The 7690-nt window shown below is 37.8% G+C and overlaps 1 long non-coding RNA gene across 1 annotated transcript; it reads right to left on the reverse strand.

Moving 5' to 3' along the window:
* Positions 1–1631: 1631 nt before the first annotated feature.
* Positions 1632–6996, reverse strand: LOC110694337. Its single transcript, XR_002505822.1, has 6 exons — positions 4700–6996; positions 4415–4600; positions 4208–4318; positions 4058–4115; positions 3875–3973; positions 1632–1945 (listed from the first exon to the last, which is right to left on the reverse strand). It is a non-coding gene; the product is annotated as an uncharacterized LOC110694337 (long non-coding RNA).
* Positions 6997–7690: the final 694 nt, after the last annotated feature.

Here is a 7690-nt window from a genome sequence, read left to right on the forward strand (position 1 = left end):
AACCCCCACTCACCATATATATCACAAAGGATATAACATTATGAGCAAAAATACCTCATCTTCTAAGTTGTCACCTGTGCATGCGTTTTAAATACACACCCTTGATTTACAATCAATCATGCTAGGAAGCTCAAGCAATCTTACAGCAAATCAGACAAGCTTAGAACAAACCAGGTGAGTCATAAGAGTTGGTCAGCACCAAACTTACATAATAAATCCTAACAACATATTATCTTACCTTTAACCCATTTCCAATCAACCACCTTTCAACTCACCTTGAAAGATACTTACAACTGATTGATTTATAATAGCAAGGAAAGATAAACAATCCTCAAGCATATCAGACTCAAAGAGAGTGCACAACTCGCGTTAACATGCTTCTTTCCACAACTAGTCAATCAGGTTTATCCATATGGTTCAGAATTTTTCCATTCACCACTACATGAATATATACCACACAACAAACATCTACATACAACTTTCGATTAAGAAAGTAAAACCAAGATGATATAACACTAGTTTAAGCTTTAATCCAATACACCTTAGATGATGAACTCATCAACTTTACTGGCAGAACAAAGCTTAGGAAGCAAGAACAAATCCTATGAACGAGCAAAACTAACATGTCATGTCATAGGAAAACATATACTTGAGACATTTCAAGGATTTAACATATCAAGCTCGTACATGATAAACGTAGCAGATATTCAGCATACATATCACCCACAGTCCCACAAGCCTTCATGCTTTACGTGAAACATATATATAGAAATCAATTCTTCATTATTAGAAACCCCCACATCACAGATACCACATGAGAATAATCATGCATCGGGTAACAAATAAGGGAGTGTCAACCAAATTCTTGGGTGAACTGCTTACTTTAAAAAAATATACAACTGAAACATATCTGCAACCCCCACAATACTAACATTCACAGAATATTAATAAATTTTAAAGACATATGGAATGTGATTCCCATCCTCACCTCATGTGGGGCACTTACACTTCAAATTAGCACGGCCATTCTAGCTTTGCTAAGTCAAGCCTTTTTTAATTCTGCTAATAAGCCCGGAAATTAACTTGGTCTCATCTAGACCAACAACAAGAAAATAATTACCACACCTCTAGCAAATTAAATACATTTCAAGTTCGAGAACAAAGCTAATTAAGATCACAAGAATTAAAAGAAACAATAATTTTAAATCCCTTTTTTAATCTAAAAAAGAGACACTTACAAGCTTATCACATACTCTGTGCTCACACTAGTAGAAAAAACATTATGGGAAGCGGTTCAAATCCCCAAATGGGAAGCGGGTCTGAACCGCATGGGTTTAGGGGGCTTGCCAATTGCCAAGCAAATGGCAAGCGGTTCAGAACCGCTTCCCATTTGGGGTGAATGTCAAGCGTTTTGGCGCCAAAACCGCTTGCCATTTGTAATTTTTTTTATTTTAATATATATAATAATTAATAATAATAATATTATTAGTGACCTGTTTTGAGAAGCACATTATTCCAGTTTTTTAAAAATTATTATTATTATTAATATTATTATTTTAATTAATATTAATAAATAATAATTAATTAAAAATATTACAAATTTTGGAATAATAATAATTCAATAACAATAAAATGCATAATAATAATAACATATATAAAACTCATAAATAATGTATAGTACTAATTACAAATAAGTAATATAATGTACATATGGATTTACGTACTATATATAAAAATAAAAAAGATACGGTAACAACTAAATATTAATATTTATTGTTCATAAAAAAAAAGTAAAAAAAATAAAACTCAATCCAAGTCATTATCTAACTAACACATATATATTATATATTCTACATAGATGCCATCAAATGTCACAAAAAAAAACCCACATGTCGCGAATTTCATCAACCTCTTCCTTTGTCAAAGAGCCTTCCCTTTTACAAACCTTTGAAAACAAAAAAATACCAAACATTAAACATCATTCATATAAATTACATAAAATTCAAACTAATAATTAAAAATAATAATTTATGTATGTTAAATATTTCAAACATCATTCTAACTTGCCCGATTTAGCATTCAACTAAGTTTTAGGACGACTTTTACCCAAAATCGCCTATTTCACTACTACTTTGCCCGGTTTCTACATTTCTTATCTAATGAGCTATTTATCTATCATAACATGTCAATTACAACTAGTCTTTGGTGTCTAATATTTGAAATCATAGCAAAAGATCATTTTACTCAGTTTTAGGACGGCATTTACCCAAAATCGCCTTTTCCACTTCTACTTGCCCTTTTTTATATTTTTTTCCGCTTGGAATTTTTTTTCACAAACATTGTCTATAATACACTAACAATGCAAGTACGAAAAAATTACACAAAGTTGCATGAACGGTTCGGTTTCACGAACGGATGCTGCCTGGGCTGCTGCAGCAGCTGCCTGTACAGCTGCCTGGTGGCTGCTGCAGCAGCTGCCTGTACAGCTGCCTGGTGGCTGCTGCAGCTGCCTGGTGGCTGCTGCAGCTGCCTGTGCAGCTCCCTGGTGGCTGCTGCAGCTGCCTCTACAGCTCACTGGTAGCTACTGCAGCCACCTGTGCAGCTCACTGTTGGCTGCTGCAGCTGCTTTTGTAGCTGCCTGGTGGCTGCTGCAGCTGCATGTGCAGCTTCCTGGTGGCTGCTGCAGCTGCCTGTGCAGCGGCCTGGCTGCTGTTGCAGCTGCCAGGTGGCTGTTGCGGCTGCCTGTGCAGCTGCCTAGGCTGCTGCTGTTGGTGCCAGGGCAGCTGCCTAGGCTGCTGCTGCGGCTGCCTGGCAGCTGTTGCCGTTTGGTGGCTGGCTGCTTGCAGCTGCCTAGCATAACCCGAGGTTGTTGCCTCGGGTGCTGTAGTTGCCTCGGGTGCTCACTTTTTACAATTTCTTCATTTCTTACCTAATGAGCAGTTTCTTTATTATAACATGTCAATTATAACTAGTCTTAGGTGTCTAATGTTTGAAATCATTGCAAATTAGCATTCTACTTAGTTTTAGGACGGCTTTTACCCGAAATCGCCTATTTCACTACTACGTTGCTCGATTTCTACATTTCTTATCTAATGAGCAATCTCTTTATCATAACATGTCAATTATAACTAGTCTTAGGTGTCTAATGTTTGAAATCATAGCAAATTAGCATTATACTTAGTTTTAGGACGGCTTTTACCCGAAATCGCCTATTTCACAACTACGTTGCCCGATTTCTACATTTCTTATCTAATGAGCAATTTCTTTATCATAACATGTCAATTATAACTAGTCTTAGGTGTCTAATGTTTGAAATCATAGCAAATTAGCATTATACTTAGTTTTAGGACGACTTTTACCCGAAATCGCCTATTTCACTACTACGTTGCCCGATTTCTACATTTCTTATCTAATGAGATATTTCTTTATCATAACATGTCAATTATAACTAGTCTTAGGTGTCTAATGTTTGAAATCATAGAAAATTAGCATTATACTTAGTTTTAGGACGACTTTTACCCGAAATCGCCTATTTCACTACTACGTTGCCCGATTTCTACATTTCTTATCTAATGAGCAATTTCTTTATCATAACATGTCAATTATAACTAGTCTTAGGTGTCTAATGTTTGAAATCATAGCAAATTAGCATTATGCTTAGTTTTAGGACGGCTTTTACCCGAAATCGCCTATTTCACTACTACGTTGTCCGATTTCTACATTTCTTATCTAATGAGCAATTTCTTTATCATAACATGTCAATTATAACTAGTCTTTGGTGTCTAATGTTTGAAATCATAGCAAATTAGCATTATAATTAGTTTTAGGACGGCTTTTACTCGAAATCGAACCGGAAAAAAGTAAAAACAAGTACCTTCTCAATGTGTTGGGCTTCATTGCACCTATTGACTATGTCATTCATAAACCTCATCACGTAGAGGGCACAGTCAACGCCGTTGTCTTGTTGCGCACACTAAAATGACACAATGTTAAAATAGTCATGCATAGCCAAAACTCAAGTCAATTTTTTTTAAAAATCAATATATCGAGGCTTTACCTTCGCATATTTTCACGTGGGACCCGCAACCGAACGACAATTCAACTTCTTCATAACACTTCAAAAAAATAAAAAACAGACGATTTAGGAACATAGTCACTCAATCACTTAAGTTATGATACAAAACAATATATAGGAAGCGGTATGTACCTATTCAATAGGTTATTCACTAGCAACTTCCTTGGTGGCCATATACGAGCCGAGTCAAAGTAGTAGATTGTGTTATTGGAAACACAAATCACCATAAGGCTCCAATGTAGACTACATGTATATTAAAGCAAATATCATAACAATCAATTGTTATGCGTCAACATCTATACTTAACAAACAAACTAAGAGTGATATATTTACACTTACTCCTCAAAACAAGGGGCTAATAAGAACTTGTTTCCCGCACGCATTGATTCTCTAATAGCCCGCTAAAGGTAATATATCACATCACGAGGGTTATTCAAGCATTTGGTTACGGAGGTCTGCTCGGGGCATAACCACCCAACTGCTGCTTCACCATCGGGTTTACTAGCAAGGAGCTCCTGTAGTGACCTTCAAGAAAGTAATGTGTGCAAGTAATTACTAGTTGCATTGTTTTGGTATGAAAATATCAAAAATACAATATTTTTAGAAATAGTCTCGTTAATTTACCTCATGAATGTTTGAATGATGGATATGTTAAGCATGGAACCGGTTAGAAATTCCGTCACATCCTCTCTAGAAATGTATGCGATCGCATCCTCATCATAGTGGAACAATGCCTTAGGCAAGTTCACTTGAATATGTGTACCCGTAGGCAACTCACTAGCACGGTTGTGAAGAAAAGTACATGCTTTCGAAAGCGACCTAAGGACTTTGGCTTCTACTAGTGGAGTACATGAAGCTCTCGAACTCTTCTTCGACACTTGTCCTAGTTCCATCTTCGTTGGACCTTCTTCCTTGGATTTTTGCTCCTTGTTCCATCTTCGTTGGACCTTCTTCCTTGGATTTTTGCTTCTCCACCTTCTTTCTTTTAGCGGACTGAATTTCCATAGTAATCTAGTAGCATAAAAAAACATGGTCATTGCACAAAGCACATGTTAATCTAGTTACATACAAGTAGTTACATACAAGTATTGTTTACTTACCCCTCCTACCAACCTCAACCGATCACGTGGCCATTGCACAAAGCTCCCGGTCGCGTCACACAGCTTAAAAAAATCATATTCCTCTCTAGGCACCGGTAGTGGTAAGTCCTCAAACCCAGCAACTATAGAATCGATCCCGACCGAGATGTAATGGGTGCTTGAAAGCTTTAGTTGCACCCCTACTCTTTCTGTTCACCGATGGCTTTACCCCTCCTCCACCACCGGTTTTTTTCACTTGCCTTTGCATTTGAGTTTCACAATGTGAATCACCTACAAATTCGGTAACCACATTATCATTAATAGGTGGGGCAGCTTCAGCTACACGCTCAAATTCATCAAGCTTATGTTGGAACTGGTCATAAGCTTGGTCTTCCGGTTCCCCCATATCCGTCTCCTTAGTAACATCATACAACTCGTCCCCAGAATCATCATCTATATCCTCATCAGAATGAAGGTTCTCATCAGGATCCATGATATGTGCACACCTAAAGTAAACAAGCAAAGCATGTTGTTAGTCATCAGTAATGGCAATCAATTTTTGAGGCACGATGAAAGATAAACACTTACCCAAATTCTTTGGTTTCATAACAAATTCACATATAATCCTCTAAACAATTCATATATTTAGTGAATATTACGTGCTTATACGTTGAAAATACAAAAAAAATAAAACACTTCCCAAAATAAAAACAAACTTGTTGGAGCATAAGATATTTAGTAAATGAAACATGCATTAATAAAAGTACCTCATTAGTGTATTCCCTCATTGTGGTCAGATCGAATATAAGTAGCATCATCATCTACATCAGTTGCTACATCAAGTGTAGGAGTAGTGAAAGGGGGCGAATCAGCAAATGCATCATATTCTTCCTCGTCCTCAACCTCTCCAACCCCTAAAATTCTCCTTTTTCTAGATAGGACGATGGACCATCTTGGATCGGACGGGTCAGTTATATAGAACACTTGCTTAGCTTGAGATGCAAGGATGAATGGTTCAAGACTATCCCGCAAGTGGCCAAGATTTACAAGAGTGAAGTCATCATTTCTCACGTTGCGCCTATTATTATCGACCCATTTACACTTGAATATACCAACCTTGAAGTCACGGTAATCTAGTTCCCATATTTCCTAAATTCGTCCATAGTATGATAATAGTGCGTCAACTGGTGATGTATCCTTCGCACTGGCAAACTCTCTTGATGAAGCCACAAGAGTGACACCACTATTTTGAGTCGATGAGGATTTCTGATCCCGACTTTCAGTCCAAAATGTGTACCCATTTATATCATATCCCTCAAATGAATGAACATCTTCCTTCGGACCATAAGCTAGCCACTTTATTGTATCAGACACAGTCTCATTCAATTGACTCATCACACGATCATGGAACCACTTCACAAACATCTTATTATGCAACTGCATTAGTGCTCTTTTCCCTTTTGATGGATATTCAACACGCAAACTATCCATGTGCTCTTCTAAATATGGGTTAACCTCCGCAATATGATGAAGCACAAATAAATGAGCTTGCATGATTTGATCTCGAGAAGCCCAGATCCTTTTTGACCCGACTATGCCATGACCATCAAGTCTCCCTTCATGTCGGGATGTAGGAAGCCCAATAGGTTCGGCAACGGCAACATACTCTGCCACAAAATTCCCAATCTCCTCGGACACAATTCCTTGTATAATACTGCCTTCCGGATGGGCTGGATTTCTTACTTTATCTTGCAGTGTACCCATGTGTCGTTCAAAAGGGTAGCACCACCACATAAATACTGGACCGCACAACTTAATCTCACGAACCAAATGCAGAATCAAATGCACCATTATGTCAAAAAGTGAAGGTGGGAAAAACATCTCAAATTTGCACAAAGTTACCACAACAGTCGCCTGGAGAGCATCAAGTGTAAAGGGATCAAGAACTTTGCTGCAGATAGTATTGAAAAACCCACAGAGGCTTGTTATAACTTCTCTCACGTGCTTTGGTAAAATTCCACGAAGTGCAATCGGTAGGAAAACTTGCATCATCATGTGACAATCATGGGATTTCATACTTGTCAACTTTAATTCTCCATTTAAGGAAACAAACCTTTTCATGTTTGACGAGAACCCAGAAGGAAGCTTAATGTCATACAAACAAGCACAAAACCTCCGTTTTTCTTCCTTTGATAATGTGTAGCAAGCTGGAGGTAAATACACCTTTTGGTTTTTCCCTTTTCCATCACCTTTCTTCTTTGCGATACCCGTGGCCTTGTCCTTGCGCTTCCCCTTACGGTTTTGACCACCATCTTCGTTTCCCTTTTCCTTAACCTTCGCCATCCCTACCTTAGCTTGAACCCACAACTCCGGATGAACACCCCTCTCTTGCAAATCTAACTGTGCATTCTTGCCATCCTTCGTTTTTCCAGGAATGTTCATAATTGTCCCCAGAATTGCATCACAAACATTTTTCTCTATATGCATCACATCGAGACAATGTCTAACATCATGTTCTTTCCAGTACTCAAGCTTC

This window comes from Chenopodium quinoa, unplaced genomic scaffold (assembly GCF_001683475.1).
Source record: "Chenopodium quinoa cultivar QQ74 unplaced genomic scaffold, ASM168347v1, whole genome shotgun sequence".
Lineage (NCBI taxonomy): Eukaryota > Viridiplantae > Streptophyta > Magnoliopsida > Caryophyllales > Amaranthaceae > Chenopodium > Chenopodium quinoa.